The sequence below is a fragment of the Rhinopithecus bieti genome, unplaced genomic scaffold, assembly GCF_001698545.2.
Source record: "Rhinopithecus bieti isolate Rb0 unplaced genomic scaffold, ASM169854v2 scaffold_30927, whole genome shotgun sequence".
NCBI classification, from domain to species: domain Eukaryota; kingdom Metazoa; phylum Chordata; class Mammalia; order Primates; family Cercopithecidae; genus Rhinopithecus; species Rhinopithecus bieti.
In genome coordinates this window covers 630,850-650,657 of record NW_016813672.1, presented here as the reverse complement: position 1 = coordinate 650,657, position 19,808 = coordinate 630,850, and the positions used below count along the sequence as shown (strand labels likewise).

The window sequence follows — 19,808 nt, the reverse complement described above, 5'->3', positions numbered from 1 at the left end:
AGACAGAATACAGCTTAATTAATAGATTTTTGTATTAGTATAGGACCAAATAAAATTTAAAACATGCAATGGCTTCTTTAGATTTTGAATAATAAGGATGTTATTGTGTGAAAAATAGATTGGAGTCAGGGTTCAGGGAAAATATGGGAGGTATGAAAGTTGTGCTAGCAGATAAGCAAGAGAGTAAGAGAGACTGAATTAGAATGCAAGAGGACCTTTGGATGTATACAACGAAAACTGTCTTCTTTATTTATACACTTATTCAGTAACATAGAGACTTTAAAGTCTACCTTTCATTTCTGAAATATATTTCTGATAATTTATTTATTTTTCATGAGTTTCCTAAGAAATGGGTAGATCTTATCTTTCTAAACTGTTTAGCTAGATTCCCCTCACCCACTGTACATACACTTTAGGTGATTGTTGGTTGTTGAGTGAATGTATTTTAGTTTTCTCAAGAAAATCAGAAATGCAGACTTTAGACGCTGCTTCAAAGATACTTCAAGTAATTTACCAGAAAGCATAAATATGTTTTTCATCTGAAGTGAACCTATAGTGTAGAATTTTCCAAGTATTGTGTTCATCCCAGAAATTATAAATAAGAAGCCCTTCTCAGTACCAATAAGAACTTTTTTAGTTTCAAAATGTGCACAGGTTTTTAAAAATACTGAGCTCTTCTTGCAGAGACTGAGTACAATAGCACCAAGATTTAAAATTAATCTTGATAAAAGATGCACAATAGTGTGGAAATTACTCCTACATGTAATGTTGCAAGACCCTGGGATTCCAAGCGTTGAAGGGAACTGTAGGAGTCTGGATGGATGAATATTGGGAAAAAATGGGGAGAATCCAGCTGTGTCAGTGCGAATACTCTGAGAAGATAGAGCAGGTTACATACAGAAAGTAGCTACACCCTGTCATTTGACATTAAATCTGGACACTGAGAAGAGTTGCATTACTCAGTGTGAGCTCAAAATTATGGGATAGATTCAAACTGTGCACACCATGGAACTGGAGAAGGTAATCTTGTTAGTTCCTACTGGGGTTCCAACATAAAATCTTAAAGTGGAGTATGCCAAGTCAACTCAGGGTGTTGGTAATTGTCCCACATTGAGTCTTAGTGCATAGGAAGTGAAGACAATGTCACTTGTCTACCCCCTAGAGTATGGATCCAAGGAGGAGCTATGGACTTGGGTAAGACATTTGTAGGAAAGGGGGCTTAGGGCAGTAAGATCTTGAAAGGCTGATATTAGAAATAAAGGGTTGAACCTTGGATGATGATGACTCAGAAGCATAGATAACTGTTGAAAATAGCAGAGTTAGCTTCAATAAAGAGGTCAAGTGAGTAACAAGAAAATATAGAACTTTACATTTATCTAAAATTATATACTTTTTGATACATTTGATTATTGGATTTTACTTGTATATTTGAATTGTATAAATCATTGACTTTAAACCAGCAACATCTATCTCTGGACAGATAAGCTCAGTAAGTACAGTTGCTTGAACAAATCAGGTATAAACAATAGCACAATTAATCTATTTACATTTTGTTCTTTCGTTTTGAACATATTAGCCAGACCAGCTATTGCCTTCTGTACTGTGCGAGTTCCAGTCAGGAAGACAAAAAATACGCTAAGCATTTCAAATGAAGGGAGTTGATACAGGTAATCAGTTACAAAGGCTTTGAAGGCTGAGGGGAAAAAAGGGGAATCACTGAAGTAATAGGGAAGCAGCTACTACTCTTTGGAATTGAAGTTAAAAAAAAAAAAAGAGAGAGAGATGTGATGTGTTAGCAGAATCCAGGTACTCAGCTCTCTGAGGAAGGGGCATCTCTGGCTGTTGCTGGATTTCTGAGAGTGTGATGAGGCTGATTCTGTGAATGCCAAGGGAAGCTGAAGGATGGAACCAAGCTGACAGGAGCAGAAAAAAAAACTAAAAAAGTCCCTTCTCTGTACTTCCTTCCTCTAATCCCCCTATAGCATCTCCTGTTTGTAGAAACCAATAGGAACCAGCTAACTTTGCATTCTGGGGAATGTACTTCACATGGTCACAAATTTGAGTAGAGAAAGAAGGATGAATTTGGAGGTAAAAAACAATATGTGGCTGTGCGCGGTGGCTCACGCCTGTAATCCCAGCACTTTTGGAGGCCAAGGCAGGTGGATCATGAGGCCAGGAGATCCAGGCCATCCTGGCTAACATGGTGCAACCCCGTCTCTACTAAAAATACTAAAAATACAAAAAATTAGCTGAGAGATTGAGACCATCCTGGCTAACATGGTGAAAACCCGTCTCTACTAAAAATACAAAAAATTAGCTGGGCGTGGTGGCGGGCCACTGCACCTGGTCAGGTTCTTATCAGGGATGCTGGAGTCTTGCTTCAGGGACTTCAGAAGGCACTACTTGAAGAGATAAATGGTTAGATTCTTCCTTTTATGATTAGGAATTCAGCCTAGTCAGCTAAATTAGGAGAGGTGTCCCTTCCTGCTACATGACTTGTTAAGGCAGGCAAAAAGGAAGGAGAGAGATACACCCAGATATGAAAGGCCCATTAGGGCCTTGGTGTCATATCTCTGTGGGGACCAAGTCTTTTCCTTATAATGTCTCAATCCCCCCTAAGAGATTTTAACCTCCTTATTCTTTTTTTTCCCCCTTTTTCTTTTGAGACAGACTCCCACTCTGTCACCCAGACTGGAGTGCAGTGGCATGATATCAGCTCACTGTAACCTCCGTCTTCTGAGTTCAAGCAATTCTCCTGCCTCAGCCTCCTGAGTAGGATTATAAGCACATGCCATTACGCCCAGCTAATTTTTTAATTTTTAGTAGAGATGGGGTTATACCATGTTGGCCAGGCTGGTCTCAAACTCCTGACTTAAGGTGATTCACCCGCCTCGGCCTCCTAAAATGATGGGATTACTGCAAGAGCCACCACGCCTGGCCTCAACCTCATTATTCTTAAGGGGAGAAAGGAATGAAAATCTTTTCTATAACTGCTTCATGCTGAACAAAGTCTGTCATCCCTACCTGCTCCAGAGGCACATAAGTCTCTTGCTATCTGATCTAATGATTTATAGGGGCTTGCTCCTTCCTGCAGTGGCTCAGGCTGGAACCCTTCAGCCAGCATCAGTTTTGTCTGAAACTGTTGCAATCTGGAAGACACAAACTTTACTAAGAGATTAAGTAGACAAGGGCTGAAGATTAGTAATAATAATATGGCTACTTAAGGTTCTAAGAAGGGAAGAAACCAGGTGAGACTTGAGAAGGCACTTCTAGACATAATTTGGATCAGTTCCCTGGTTAGATCTATGTTACTATGTAGCTTGTTTGGATATTTTTTGTATATTGATCTGAACCTTTCCAGAGTTACTGAGGTAACAACCAGTTTTGTTGATAACTGCACACACACCCTCCCTGGTCAGCTAGACCATGATCTAAGCCTAGCCTATTGTTGACAACACCACTAATTGGTCTCGGGAAGCCTGGAGACCTCATAAACCTTCTCTTACATTTGTGGTCAACTTTTCTGTAATCTGTGTAAGATTTTTAAAAGTTATTTCGTGTTAGGTGAAGCCCCTCAGGGAGCTGCCCTTCCCATAGGTGCCACAATTTCTGCCAGGATTAGCTCAGTTGGTCTCTTGTATCTAATTTTGGAAGTAAGGTTATAGACTGTTACTCTCTTGGAGCCCAACTGTCCTACAGTAACTTTTCCTTGGAACTGGGGGTGTCCACACAAGGATAGGCTAAGGCCTGTAAGTTGAATGGGAAGATGGGGTCTGTTTCTCCCTTGCAGGACCTTGACTGCGACAAAGCAATATATATCCAGGGGCTGTGCCTACTTGATGGTGTATAAAGGAGTTGAGCCATTTATTCGAACTAGGTTCTCAGGAAGGAATGTTGCTACTGCATTGGAGCGAAAGAGGTCTTCCCACTGAGCTCTGGTTCTCTGCACCCAGGGAGTGCCCTTTCTCCCTTAGGAGGTAGATAAAAGAGCGTCCATGTTATACTCTCTATACCTGTCCAATCTGTACATCATCCCTGTGGAGATGATGAGGTGGAGCCAGTCAGGATGTTTCAGTAAATGAGAGGCAGGGTGCCAATAGGTAGTTTTAGTTTGACATTGGTCAGGGATATTGAATGTCATTGGGTAAATTGAGAGTGGACGCCATACCTACATACATTATATTTGCCCAAGGATTGGTTCTACAAGGACAACAGGGGACTGTCAAGGATGGATAATTAAACATGTATATCTCCTTCCAAATGGATTGGTTATAGATGTCTGTGAGGCACACACATTCAAGTCTTTCTGTTACTTCAATTTGTGTAGTCATAGGTGATGGCTTTTCAACATAGTCAGAGGTAAGATTTAATGTCAAATTGGTCTTAGTGGGGACAAATTGGAGCTTAGTCCCTCCCACCTGTAGGTGTGGTGGCAAATCTAACAGTTAAAGAGGTTGTTCCTTGAGGTGATAATCCTGGAAAAAATGATGAGTGAGTTTTCTTCCCATTGGGCCCTAGTAGCAAAGAATATGTGGAGAAGGAGGAAGAGGAAGTTGTTTCTCATTGTGATCCTGCCTTAAACCTAGCAAGAACAGAAAGAAAACGTCCTTACCAACGGGAGGGACTGTCCAAAATGGTAGAACAAGAAAACGGTAATTAGGGTGAAGAGAAAAATTAGTATTCCTCTGCTTACCCACAGCATTATGTGTTTGTATCTGGCTATTGGTTCTTGTAAACCTGTAGTGGAGGCCTTCCACTCATTCATGGGAGGAAAGGGGGCTTTCTGGATGAGCCTAGAAACATTCTGGTGAACAGCCTTTTAACTGGGAGAGGCTGGAGATCCCTGGTAGCTTGACTGCAGTTGGAGTGACCAGGATCACCTAGTCCTAGGGCCCTGTCACTTAGTCAACCGTCGATCCTCCAGGGAGCCTTCTTTCCAAATCTTAAGGAGGACTTGGTCTCCTGGGTTGACCTGTAGAGGAGATTCTCCTTCTTTTATAGAAGTTGATGGTACTTTATTCCCAAATTGCTTTCTGAATCTGATCCAAATTGATAATATCATGTGCGTTGACTTATTTCTCAGTCCAGTAAAATGTCAGTAGTGAGGAGGGGCCTCCTGTAATCCATTTCAAATGGACTGGGCTTTAGGTTGCTCTTTGGGGCAGTGCGAATCCAAAAGAATGCAATAGGAAGTAGCCTTATCCAGGTTTGATGTGTTTCTTGAAATAACTTTGCCAAAGTTCTTTTAAGAGTATGATTCATCCTTTCTACCTTTCCTCAGGATTGGAGATGCCAACAGTCATGTATTTATAATCGATTCCCAGGACTGCCAGAAAGCTTTGAGTGATTTTAGCTATGAAAGAGGGTCTATTGTCGCCCTGGGGTGACTTTGGAAAACTGAATTGTGGAATTATTTCTTTTAGGAGACTTTTGCAAATATCAGTGGCCTTTTCAGACTGGGTCGGATATGCTTTGACCCAGCCAGTAAAAGTGTCCATGAAAATGAGAAGGTATTTCTATCCCAAAAGAGAGGGCATCTGGGTAATATTTATTTGCCATTCTTCCACAGGGTAGGTTCCCGGTGTTGGACTGGCTTGACTAGGGCAAGAGGAACGAGTTGAGTCTGGGGATTGTTTTGAATACATAAGTCACAGGCCATGGTTACTTGACTGACAGTCTTTCTTGGCCCCTTTCCAGAAGAGGTCTTTTGTACTAATTCACAAAAGACATCCCTCCTACAGTGAGTAACTTCACGTAGGTACTAAATAAATTTTCATGGCCAAGTCCCAGGGATAAGGACTTTACCGTCCTTAACCAACCACCTGGAACTCCTCTTTTCCTACCCCTACTTCTCAACATCATCCTGTTCTTTTTGGGAGTATTGAAGTTAGCTGGGAAGTCCCAAAGGGTTATTAGTGCCATGACCTGGTCATCTTTCTGTGCTCCAGCTGCTTATTTTGTGATCCTGTCAGCTAATTTCCTTGGCTAATAAGCAGTCTGTCCGTCCAATGGCCTTTGCAGTGAATGACTTCCGCCTGGCCAGGGAATTGTACAGCTTCCAGAAGAGCTAAGACTAGATCCCTATGCTTTATTGGGTAATTTTTAGCTGTTAGCATTTGCCTTTTCTTCCAGATGGCAGTGTGGGTATATAAGATATGAAACCCATACTTTTAGTCAGTAAAAATGTTTAGTTTGTTTTTCCTTTTCTCAGTTGCAAAACCCTAGTTAAAACAAATAATTTGGCCTTTTGAGCTGAGGTCAGAGTGGGAAGAGTTTCTGCTTCTATGAGGTCATTAAGGCTTACTACTGAGAAGCCTATTTTTGGACACCTTCTTCCATAAAGCTACTCCCGTGAGGAAACCATTCTACTTCTGAATTGTCAAGGGGCTCATCCTGGAGGTCAGGCCTAATGGAATAGGTCTATTCTATTGTCTCAGTACATTGATGGATTAGGCCTTCATCTCTGCAACAGGGAGTAAAGTGACAGGGATCAAATTCTGACACTCTGTGAAATGTCCAGAGTGTCTAATAAAAGAGCTTGATGAGTCAATGGTGTTTCTTCACCACCAGTATAGTCTGGACTTGATTACAACTTCTAGGTACTGACCCAAGGTAAGTTTAGAGGCCTCATTAACCAGGAGGGTAGTAGCTGTCACTGAGCCAACCCTGGGCAATGGAATACTGTTTCAAGCCACTGGCCACTGGTTTGGCCCTAGCTTCTGAGTTAGAACCCCCAAAGCCATCCCCTGTTTTTCATGTATATATAAGGTGAAGGGCTTATCCAGGTTAGGAAGCCCAAGTGATGGAATTTGGCTTAACTCAGTTTTTAAGTCCTCAAAACTTGATGACAATTCTTGTCTCTTTACATGGGTACCCTTTTCCCCTCTTCAGCATCTTGTATGGGGGCTTGGCAATTAAGCCATGATTAGGAATCCATATTCAGCAGAAACAGGTCAAATCAATAATATCCTGTAGCTGTTTCCTGGTTTGTGGGGGCAGCAATCCATCAATTGACCTTTTCTGATCCATAGCCAAGGCTCAGGCACTGGGAGTGAGAAAAAATTCTAGATTTTAGGCCCTTTATAGGGAGATTTGGACCTTAGCCAAGGAAACTTTGTATCCCTGTTCTGCCAGGAAGTTCAGGGTCTTGATGATGTTACAGTCAGAATCTTGCTTAGTCGGATTGGCAGTCCTCAGGTCATCTACACATTGTAATATGGCCCCTACTCTGAAATCTAGTTTTGTCAATTTCACTGCCAATTTCATTCCCAAATAGATGAAGGCATCCCAGAGGCCCTGTGGGAGCACTTTCCAGCTGTGCTGAGTGGTCTCTAAGATACTGGGATCCCTCCATTCAAGGGCAGAAATATATTGGGAATTAAGGTGCAGAGGTATGCAGATGAATATATCTTTAAGGTCCAGCATGATGAAGTATTGTGCATCCCAGGAATCTGGATGAGCAGTGTATACAAGTTCATACCATCAGATGAATGGAAACCACAGCTCCATTTATGGCTCATAGCTCTTGCACAAACCAATATTCCCCATTTGGCTTTTAGATGGGAAGTATGGGAATGTTACGGGTTCATTGATGGGCCTTTATTAATCCGTGTTTTAGGAACTTGGTAAGTAATGGCTGAATTCCCTTTAGGGATTCAGGTCTTAGAGGATATTGTCTTTTCCAAGCGTATTTTACTCCTGGTTTTAGCTTTACTTCAATAGGGGAAACTCTGACAGCTCATGCTGGAACTGTAATGTCCCATACTACTGTGTTAACCTGAATTCAAATTTCATCAGGAAGAGAGGAAATGTTAATATCTGCTAGCTGTAGTGAGGCTAACAAATTGATCCCTTGTCCTTTGTCTACTGACACCTTGAGGCTATCTTTTCCTGACAAGATAGAAGCCTCCAATGAGCTCGGCAGTTTCCTACCAAACACTAAAGTGGGGCATTCAGGAATATGTAGGGAAGAATGAGTTATAACTTCAGAACCAGCCTCACAGACAAGAGGAAAAGTATATTGTCTTACCTTAAATCATCCATCTATTCTTATCACCAGACAGTCATGATTGGAGAGGAGGCTTACAGACTTAGGACAGAATAGGCTGCTCCAATATCAATAAGAAATTCAGTTTTCCTAGGCTCCTCTGGAGTGGTGATGATGGAGGTGGGAGCTGGGTGGATTCTTGGGTGCCATTAGTCAGTGGTACAGTCTCCCTCATGGGAGAGATTTCCAAGACGAGGATCCTGTCTGGAAAGTCAGCGGATCTCCCTGCTTTGATGTGGTCAGGACAATCCCTTTTTCAGTGCCCATCCTTCTGGCAGTGTGTGTATTGGTTAGGTCCCTCATTGGGCAGTTGTCTCTTGTCTCTGGTATTCTTTGCCTTTTTGGGTTGCCATGAGGTGGAGGGCTAATCAAGGTAGCCAAAAGCTGTGTTTTCTTGATCAGCCTGATATTTTTTTCCTCTTGCTTTGCCCTGTCCCTGTTGTTGAAAACCGTAAAAGCCTTCTCTACCAATACTGACAGAGGGGTATGGGGCCCTGTCTCTGACTTTTGTAACTTCCTTCTAATATCAGGAGTGAACTGTGTGATAAAAATGCAAAGTGCATAGCCAACAAGGCTATCCCTTCTGGCAACTCTGGATTAACAATAGTTACCATACTTTCTGAAGACTTCTGTAACACAGCTGAGGAGATTCTTCGCCAGTCCAGCCTGAGCTACTTCCCCAACCCTGTCATAATTCACAGGCTTCTTCATGCATTTTCTCAGCCATTCAGTCACATAGGCAATAAAATGCTCCATTCTACATTTGTCTATTTCATCACTAAGGTCCCACCAGGGGTCCTGCTCAGGGATTGTCTTCCCCAAAGCTTGATAAACAGCATATGAGGCATTGTCCTGTACAAATGAGTCAGCATGTGCCCTTGCCCTTTCACGAATCTGGACCTTTTCATCTGGGGTGGCACAATTGTCTAAAATCACCATCACATCCTAACAGGTTAGGGTGAACCTCAGACATAGTTTTACAAATTCCTCCCTGAACTTATTGGGGTCCTCTGAGAACTGGCTAAACTTTTCTTTACATACTCTCAGATCTGCCATGGAGAAGGGGATGGGAACCTGAATTATTCCCCCCACCCATTTGCTATCTCCTTTAGGGGACAGAGGCCCTGGACTGGGGGGGGGGGGGGTGAGGTAAAAGTAGTTGCCAGCTTAGAACTCAATCAGACCCCCATAGGGGATAGTGGATCGGGCTCTGGCCTTAAAATCTCTAGTTCTCTATGGGCTTGATCCAAGTATGGTGGAGATTCAGGGGACAAAGGAGGCCTTGAACCTGAAAGAGGGGTGGAGGGTTACTGTGTATCAGGCCTGGGATCAGGAAGATTAGGTGGTGACTGTAATAGTGGATCAATGGGTAGGTCCGGCACTTGCTTCTTAACCCCAGGCAATAAGCTGGGAATGGTAGATGCCATGCATATGTGACATGAGTCTAATAACCCAGTATCTTGATACAACTTCATAAAAGTTTGCACATAAGAGATTTCTTCCCACCTCTGTGACTGCTTATAAAGCAAGTGTAGCTGTAACGTAGCATTATACCTAAGAGACTCATGTAATGTTCATTGCTCCTAATCTCCCAATGGGTTCTGGGGCCAGGTGATGTCACAAAGGGAGATTAATTTCTTTTTCTTTAGGTTTTCTAGCTTAAATTGCCCCCAGTTGGAGAGAATGTATCCTAGAAGAGAGTCATGGGGAACACTGAGATCATTGCCCATGTCTAATCCTGCCTCTCCTGTTACCTTTGATTAAAGATCCTGGTATAGGGAAAAGCCCCAGGGAATTAGTCTTGATATAATTTGAGACCCTTTAAGCCCAGTAGTCAGCCCAGGATTCCCTTGGATGGAGGAATCCTTGTTCTCAGGGATCAGAGAGGAAAACATAGAAATAACAGACATAGTTGTTTCACACTAGCTGCTAAGGAATGGGTGCCCTACATGTGACTACAAGGCCAGGAATGCCCATGGTGTGTGTAGTTGAAAGAGTGCACTTGTATTGTACAGGCTACAGGTGTACAGTGCACTTTTGTGTTGAAGATGGGCAGTAGTAGGTGCTAAGATAATTCCTCCACTCTTGAGGAAGAAGGCCCCCATTACTCAAAACTGCTCTTACCTCATTTAGAACACAGGCCAAACAGTCAGGAGGAGGGGTGAAAGCTGAAGGACTGAGCTCAGACAATTATAATTGCTGTACCTTTGCCCAGGCCAGAATGGGCCAAACTTGAAGGAGGAAGTGATGGGGGAAATTAGGGGTATCAAAAAGATCATGGAATGGGAGCTCTTGAATCTCAGAGTAAAATAAAGAAGGAGTGAAATATCAAAAGATCAGTATTTTGGTGAGGAGTTCAATTGGACAAAGTTTTCCCAATCAGAAGCAATGAGAGTGGAGAGTTTCCTGTAAAAAAGAAAATGGTTCCAGTGTTCTGCCTGGGAGGTACTCCCCGGGGCAGACAAAAGGGAGAGCACTCGAGTCTCACTGGACAGTGGAGTGAAGGCAAGGAGGAAATATAGGGAGAAAATCTTTTCCTTCATTTCAGGGAGAAAATAGGAGAATATGAAATTTCTGATAGTTCTCTGCAAATGAACCAGGTTGAAAGGGGGTGGGTGTGAGAGAGAAAGGAAGGGAAGAAAAAAGACAAGGCAAGGAAAGGAAGCTTGTGAGGCTTCCCGCCACTGTACGGTGCAGAGTCAGTGTCATCACCACTCTTGCTAGTCTCCCATCAGGGAAAGCCTCAGTATCCTAGACCTTCACCATGTCAGATGAGTCCCTCCCACCTTTGCAAGTCACAAGTCAAGGTGAAGTCTTTCCAGCCAGAGGAAGCTAAGTGTACTTTTGGCTGAGATGAGTAAGATTGTAGGTGGCTCTCTGAGATAACCAGAGGAATAAAGTTAGAAGATGGGGAAAGAGACGGGGAAGGGAAAAAAGAAAGAAAAAAAAAATGAAGAGAGAAATAAAGAGCTCAGAGAAGCTGGGCATGCAGCAGGACTCATCCCAGCCATTGTTCTTTGGGCTGATCAAGTCCAACTGCCTACCTCCTCAACCAGTCTAGCAGGTTTCTTGGAAATTACTCAGAATCTGATGTCAGCTAGTCAGAGGGTTCTTAAAACCTAGCACAGAGGGGACTAGGACCCCTTACTCCAGAAATCCCTAAGCCAATCAGGAGGGAAAAGAAAATGAGGGGCAGGGCTCAGAAGGAGAACAAAAGTACCTTGGGCCAAGGGAGGACTCAGTGACTGCAGAGACACTGAAGCAAATATTTCAAGTGGCCGTTTCATCTATCACAAGGTCACATTCTGGAGGTCTTGCTGGCTCTCCGGTGCTTCTCCTCAGGGAAATATCCTCACTTATGGGCTCCAGCAGAGTCACCAAGGCTGTTACTGCATCCTGGACCCCACATTTGTTGGCTCTTGCATAAGTAGAAATTAACACCAGGATAAACAGAATTTTTTCTCAGCCAAGATTTAATAGGTTTGTGACTCAAACATACAAGGAAGCAGCATACAGGAAAGGAATCCTGGTACTAGCTCCCCAAGGGGCTCAGTTCTTGTCATTTTAAGGAAGGTGATGTGGGAAAAGGAATGATGTACAAGCAATGTTCAGGTGGGTTTTTGTAAACACCTGCACAGTGGGGCATCATGCTCTAACATGTATCACATGACTAGAAAATGGGGGATAAGCCTCACTGTCAGTGGAGATTTTAGTATTTCAGTGAGATTATAATGAGTAAAAAGTCAATGGAAGGTCAGGGCTGGAGTCCATCTTGTCTTCTGGCAGCTGGATATGCTGCCTAAGAGAACAAAAATGGTCCCAGGTTTTGTTGGGAATGCTAAAGTCTTGCTTCAGCAACCTCAGAAGGCATCCATCCCTCTAAGAGATAAATGGTCAGATGCTTTCTTTTATGATTAGCAATTCAGCCTAGTCAGCTAAGTTAGGAGAGCCCTGCCCTACCTGTTACATGACTTGGGTCAGCTTGTTAAGGAAGGCAAAACGCAGGAGAGGAATATGTCCAGATACCTAAGGCCCATCAGGACCCTGGTAACTGTGTCACTTGTCAGCTGGGACCAAGTCTCTTTTTTACACTGACTTGCATTCCACATACAATAGTTCTTTCAACAGAGCCAGTAGTCTTTTTCTTCTTGGATACTGCCATCTTCTATCTCCATAATGCTGAAATTTTGATTACAGTGCCCTTAAAAAAGATTCCCCCTCTCTTCTATCGATCGACAGATAACTTTCCTCCTCAAGTTCTTGCCTTGCCAATGCCTCCCTCTTGTCTTGATTTTCCAGTATTAGTTGGCCAACAGGGTCTGCTGCTTCCTCTTTGGGTCCAACTTGGCTGGTTCTGTCCTACTTAGGTATTTTAGATATGGCTGCTTTTCAGTGGTCAAGCATCTCTGACTTGAAGAAGTACACAGCTGAACAGATGGGTTTAATAAAACTTGAGATTATTTCACTATCCAGAATCTCCAAATCATTTTATATTGTTATTTCTAGGCCTTCCAAATACTACTATGCCTTGCATAAATAAACCAAAACATTTCTTCCATGAGAATGACTGCCTTGTCAAGCTAAGCACACATTCTGTCAATTGTCCAACTTCATGCCAGCAGAGGGCAGGCAGGACAAATAATATCCACAGACAATCTCTGATCTTCAAGTTACCTAATACATATGTTTATCCTGTACACAATAATTCTGGGAATTATATCAAGATTGTCAATCCTTGGCAAAAGGGTCTATTTGTCTTATCAAGGCATAAATTGATTAGCTGGCTAAAAGCTCTGGTACTTGCAGAATTTAGAAATTTTTTTGTATTAAGCTTTCTGGAAAGAATTGTTTTCCCAAACCCATCTGATCCCCAGAATTTAAACCAATAATTTAAAATATTGGCTAAGCATCAGAATCATACCTGCAGCTTATTAAAAATGCAGATGCATAATCCTCATTTCAGACTTACTAAAGAGATCACCTGAGTGTTGGGCCCGAGTATACCTGTAAAAGCTATATACATTGTTTTGATATATAATCGGAATTGAGAATTCCAGATTTCCAACCCTGGGGAAATAAAAAGCATTGTTTAACCACTATTGACTGCTTTGTGTTGTTGGCTTCAAAGAGCTGTTTCGAGAAATGTCAGTCTGAGGATCTTAAGATTTATTCAGTGTTTAGTACTGAAAATGATTTGCCTTATTGGTTTGCTCATTTATTTATTTGTTTATTTAATTTATTTATTTCTCTGGTGCTGCTGTTTTTTTCAGTCTTTAAAATGGCCAAGAGTTGTTAATTCATGCTGTCATATATACTCCATTTGGTTCTGTTGTGTACATGAAGGCTCCCCTCAGATGGGTAGAATGGATGATAAAGCATATTTAGATAGCATCTCTGGACTCCTTGATATAAACTGTAATTTTGGCTGCACTACTCAATAGGTGGTTGATCACCACACTTACAGGGCTCAACGAAAGCTCAAGGTTTAAGTACGAGGCCTGAAATCTTGGAAGGGAAAGTTGTTCTATTCCGGAAGATTGCACTGGATGAAATCCTTTTCAGAGTATCCAAAATGTGGAGACCATGCAACTGTTTTCAAGATGGTAAAGAAACTGACTTACTAAAAAAATAACAACTTTATGAAGAAATATAGGCAGCTGTCTGAGAGAATGAGGGAAGGTAAATAGCTCTAAGGATGAGGAAACAAATTTATTAAAAGTCTAGGTTCTGGAAGGAGAGGTAGTTAGGAGTTTCCTGCAAAGGCTGTGATTAGCAATTATCAACTACAAATTACTGGGCCAGCTTTGCCAGCAGGCACTTGTAATTGTATTGTATTCAGTAGTGTAAAGATGGTTTAATGGAAGAAAATCAATGCACATAATATACTGTATCAATAGGTAAAGCCAGATTTGTAAGATTTTAATAGTTTGCTAAAAGACAGTTGCTAAAAGTAATTTACTATTTTTAAAAATATAACAAAAATAATAGACTCTTCCACAATATAATGAAGAACAACTAAGATTATGTCAATCAGTGCTGACAAGAGTATGATGAAACAGGTACTTTCATTAATTGTTTGTGTCAATGTAAACTGGTTCAAGAACTTTGAAAAATAATTGAATCTATATATTTCATGAGACAGACTTTTTTAAACTTTGACACATTAATTCAAATTTTGTCATTCTTTCTTTTAAAAAAATCCAATGAATGATAAAGCCTCCAAGCAGCAGAGATACTCACGCGTTTTCCGAGAATTATTTAGTTAAAATAAAGGAAAATTGAAAGTAACTATGAGAGATATCCAAAATATCTGAGTGTGTATGCCGTTACATTTATCCACATTTATACAAAATTTTGCATGCATATCCTTTACATATCCAGTTATTTATGTGTAAATTATACACATGTACTCGTGTGTTAATATATTACATGATAATATATATTATATAGGCATACACACAAGAGAAACTGAAAACAGATGAATTAAAATGTTATTATCAATAATATTTTTGGTTAGGACATAGTGATTGACTATACCTTCTATTTTTGCAAATGTTGATTTAATATTATCTGTTGCAGCAATTCCATGGTCTTCATTTAAGACTACTATTTTAATACTTTTAAAAGCCAAGCAAGCTTACTTTAACAAAATTTACACATAGTCAAATACATCCTTTTAAAGAATACAGTTTAGTAAGTTTTGACAAATGTATGTAGTTCTCTAACCAGTACCACAATCAAGATAAAGAATATTTCCCTAACCTCCAGAAGTCTCCCTGTTCCTCTTTTCAATCAATTTCCTGCCTCTAGCCCCACTCCTGGCAATTAGTGACCCAATTTCTCTCCCTATAGTTTTTTCCCTTTAGTTTTTACAAATCTAACAAAAATAAAGAAAAGAGTCTTCCTCCATATAATAGAGAGCAAATAAGGTTATGCCAGTCAGTGCTGATGAGAGCCAGAACTTTTCCTTTTCCAGAGAGTCTTATACATTTTACCATTTTTGTATCTGGCTTCTTTCATGTTGCATAATGCTTTTGAGGTCTAAACATCCTGTTGAATTTATTGGTAGTTTATTCCTGTTTTATTTATGGGTAGTATTTCTTACATAGACATACAACAATTTATTCGTTCATCAGTTGATGGATATTCTGGTTGTTTGCAGTTTGGGGCTATTATGAATATAACTGCTATAAACAATTGTATACAGTATCTGTGGGAATATATGTTTTAATTCTCTTGTGTAAATACCTAAGAGTGATATTTCTGGCTCATATGGTAAGTGCATGTTTTCTAAAGCGGGCAAACCATTGTGTATCACCACTAGCAGTGAATGAGTATCCTAGTCTTCCACATCCTCACTAGCACTTTATATGTCCATTAAAAGTATTTTTTTTTTTTTCATTCTAGTAAGTCTGTGTTATGGGCTGAATGGTATCCCTCCAAAATTCATATGTTGAAGTCCTAACACCCAGTACCTCAGAGTGTGATCTTACTTGGTGATAGGGTCTTTACAGAGGTAATCAAGTTAAAATGAAGTTATTAGTGAGAGTCCTAATCCAAAATGACTGGTCTCCTCATAAGAAGAGGAGATTAGGGAAGCATGTAGAAGAAATAAGTGAAGCAGAGATGGTTCCTGGGGAGATGTAAGCCACCAGAGAAAAGTACCCAGGAAATGCTGAAGGAGGAAGAGGAAATGCCAAAACCTAATTCTGTGGTTATGCCACCAGGCACTCCTAAAAGGCACTCACGCCTGTAATCCCAGCACTTTGGGAGGCTAAGGTGAGAGGATTGCTTGAGGCCAGGAGTTCAAGAGCAATACCCTGGGCAACATAGCAAGACCCCATCACTTAAAAATAAAAAATGCCAGTGCATGGCGCATGGTGGTGTGCACCAGAAGACCCAGCTACTCCAAAGGCTGAGTTGGGAAGATCGTATGAGCCCAGGAGTTCAAGGTTACATTAAGCCACTCACACCACAGCAGTCCAGCCTGGGTAACAGAGAGAGGTCTTTTCTCAAAACAAAATGCAGTGTACATTGTGCATGTCGATGCTGGCAAGTCAACCACCGGAAGACAAATAGTGTATTTGACTGAAATGGGTGAAAACGGGGCACTTGAAATGTATGAAAAAGAAGTTAAAGAAAAACAAAACAGAGAAACTTGGTACTTGTCTTGAATCTTAGACACAAGTTAGGAAAATGGAGACAAGGATAAAACAATAGAAGCGGGTTTTGCCTATTTTGAAACTGAAAAGAAGTATTTTATAGTTCTAGATGTCTCTGGTCACAGGAGCTTCATCCCAAATACGATTGGTGCTGTCTCTCAAGCTGATTAGGTTGTGCTGCTAATCTCAGCCAGGAGAAGAGAGCTTGAAATTGGATTTGATAAAAGGACAAAGAAGAGAACGTGCAATGTTGGCAAAGACAGCAAGTGTGAAACACTTAATTCTGTTTATTAATAAGATGAATGATCCAACAGCAAATTGGAGCAATGAGAGATACGAAGAATATAAAGAAAAACTAGTGCCATTTTGAAAAAGGTTGGCTTCAATTCCAAAACCTGCATTCTCTGTATGCCTGCTCAGGACTAACTGCAGAAAATTTCAAAGAGCAATTGAATTTCTGTACTTAGTACATTGGATTACCATTTATTCTATATCTAGGTAATTTGTCAGACTTCAGTAGATCAGTTGCTGTACCAGTCAGGCTGCCAGTTTTGGATAAGTACAAGGATATGGGCACTGTTGTCCTGGGAAAGCTGGAATCAGGCAGTCTGTTTGTAAAGGCCAGCAGCTTGTGATGATGCCAAAAAAGCACAATGTGGAAGGTCTTGGAACACGTTCCAATGTTATAGAAGCTGATATGTAGCCCCAGGTGAAAAGCTGAAAATCAGACTGAAAGGAGTTGAAGAAGAGGAAATTCTTCCAGGATTCATACTTTGTGATGTTAATAATCTTTGTCATTCTGGAGGCACATTTGGTGCTTAGATAGTGATTACAGAGCACAGATCTATCATCTGCCCAGAATTTAATTCAGTGCTGCAAATTCACACCTGTATTGAGGAAGTTAAAATAACAGCCTTAATCAGATTGGTAGATAGAAAGTGAGACTCAACCCTGTTTTGTGAAGCAAGATCAAGTATGCACTGCTCATTTAAGGAGAGCAGGAACCATCTGCCTTAAGATCTTTAAAGACTTCCTCAGATGGGTCACTTTACCTTAACAGATGAGGGCAAGACTTATGATTGGAAAAGTTCTAAAACTGGTTCCAGAGAATAAGCATTTTCTTGATGATCTTGCATAATACTATGAGAAAATTGACTGCAAAAGCCTATTACGTATCACCTTCTCTAATTTTCTGCCCATTGGTTAACCTCTCCCCATATTCACAAAGTGAAAATTCATAGCAAAAGTCCACATTATGTCACTTTCTTATATTGAGAGCTCTGCTATGCCACCATTGAAATTTTAAAATATATTTTCCCTCTTTTTCATACTCTGCTTCCTTGGATGGATTTGGCAATAGCTTTGTAAGTCATGTGGACATAATTGCCTGTAATAATGAAAACCCTATAACAATTTGTTTTTCATTTTCTCCTTAGGCATACTTAGTATTTTTCCCTCAGGCAGATCATTCTGAGCGTGCAAGGGTGTGTGCATATGTTACAAAGACAACTACCATTTTAATGAATTATTCAAATTGAAAAAAAGAAAAGAAGGTTGATTAGGACATAAACAGTTACAGTGGGACGACCTTGTGAAGACACAGGGAGAAGATGGCCATCAATAAGCCAAGGGGAGAAACCTCAGAAAGAAGCCAACTATATCAACACGTTGATCTGTTCTTCCAGCCTCCAGAATTGTGAGAAAATAAATTTCTGTTGCCAAACACACCCAGTCTGTGGTACTTTGTTATGGCAGCCCAAATAAACTAAAACAGTGTAAAAAAAAGATCTTTTCTTGAGTTTTATTTAAATATCCTTAATGATTAATAATATTATTTTTGTGTTCATTTTGCCATCTGTATCTCTTCTATAGTAAACTGTTCAAATCTTTTGTCCATTTTTTAAATTGAGTTTCTTCTTACTGATTTCTAAGTATTCTTTATGTATTCTGGATACCAGTCCTTTATTAGATATGTGCTTTACAAATATTTAGTCCATATTTGTGGCCTGTCTTCTTAATAGTGTCTTTTGAAAGAGAAAGTTTTAAATTTTGAGTAAGTTGAATTTATTATTTTTTCATTTATAGTGTATGCTTTTCATTGATGTTTTTATTTTGATTTGTTACAACTTTATTGAGATACAACTGATGCAAAATAAACTGTACACATTTTAATTGTACAATTTGATAATTTGTGACATGTATACATCTTTGAAAGAATTACCACCGTTAAAATGATAGACATTTCTTCAAAATAAATTTTCCTCTTGTCCTCGTGTAAACTATCCCTTCCTTCAACCCACTCCCAGGCAATTAATGAAATTCTTTGTTACTATAAATTAGTTTGAATATTCTAGGATTTATATGAATTAAATCACATAGTACGTACTTTTTTTGCATAGCCTCTTTCATTCAGATAAGTAATTCTGAGATTGATCCATGTTGATGTATATATCAATAATTCATTCCTTTTATTCTATTCATTATCATAAATTGTTAATCAATTTACCTTGGCTGACATTTTAATGCTTGTCATACTTGAACAATTTACTACACAAAGACAGTGCTGAAAGGGAATGCAATATTGACCTCACTTACTGAATCGCCTTACTAGTTTTTTGAACCCTCCACCACAAAACAAAGACAATTGGTTCTGTTAAAATCTCAATTTGCCCCCATGTCAGACTGTTGACATTATGAATTAAATAGATAATATAAATATGTTACATCCAACTGTAGCTCTTTATTGAAATTTTTTTAATTAAAATATTATTAAGTGGGTTACAAAATTCTGCTTCTGTTTTAAGCACATAGAGAAGAGAGATTTTACAAGTGACACATTTATATTTTGGACATTAAAATCACTTAATATGAAAATATTTCAAAGCAATCTAATTTTAAATGTTCTCTCCTTTGTGCAATTTTCTTCCAAATAGTAGCAGCTACTTCTTCGTTTTTTAGTAAAATATCTTGAAGTTAAATATTTAGTGTTTGTTTTCTGAAATTTCTGTCAGCTAGCAGAATATGGGCTTGAATTTGTCATTACAGAAATTAAAACAAAATGAATGTGTGCCTTTTGAAAAGGAAAATGAACAATGCACCTTTATGTTTGCTTGGCAAATCTCTTAAGTACTTGGCACAAAATGACCAGAAAACCTCTTTAGAATATAAAAGATTTTTAAGGTAATTTCTTATTTATTTCATGACACAATATTGTATGACAACTATAATTTGAGGATCTCTTAATATACATAAAATTAACCACACCAGTAACATTCTGTAGCACTTTATGCATGTCTATTTTCAACTTCTGTGCCAAAAAGACTAATAATCCAATAAACTAATTTCAAATGTGCTATTGCACCTGTAATGTTACTTAAAACAATTTTGTAAAGGAAACTTAAACCAGATATATTGAGTGATTACATTTATATGGTTTTCCTGTAATGTAATTTTTACTTTGATAATATATCTTCTTCAGTATCTTTAAATAGCTAAGAAAAGGCTGTTTCATTATTAAAACAGAAGCCAGAAAATACCATAAGCTGAGATACTATTTTTAATTGTAATTTCAGCCAACACTATAGCAAACCTCCCACATA

At 39.7% G+C, this 19,808-nt stretch overlaps 1 pseudogene; it reads left to right on the top strand.

The window, feature by feature from the left end:
• The first annotated feature begins 1,140 nt into the window (after nt 1-1,140).
• Nucleotides 1,141-17,347, top strand: LOC108513167 (eukaryotic peptide chain release factor GTP-binding subunit ERF3A pseudogene; annotated as a pseudogene).
• The last annotated feature ends 2,461 nt before the right edge of the window (nt 17,348-19,808 follow it).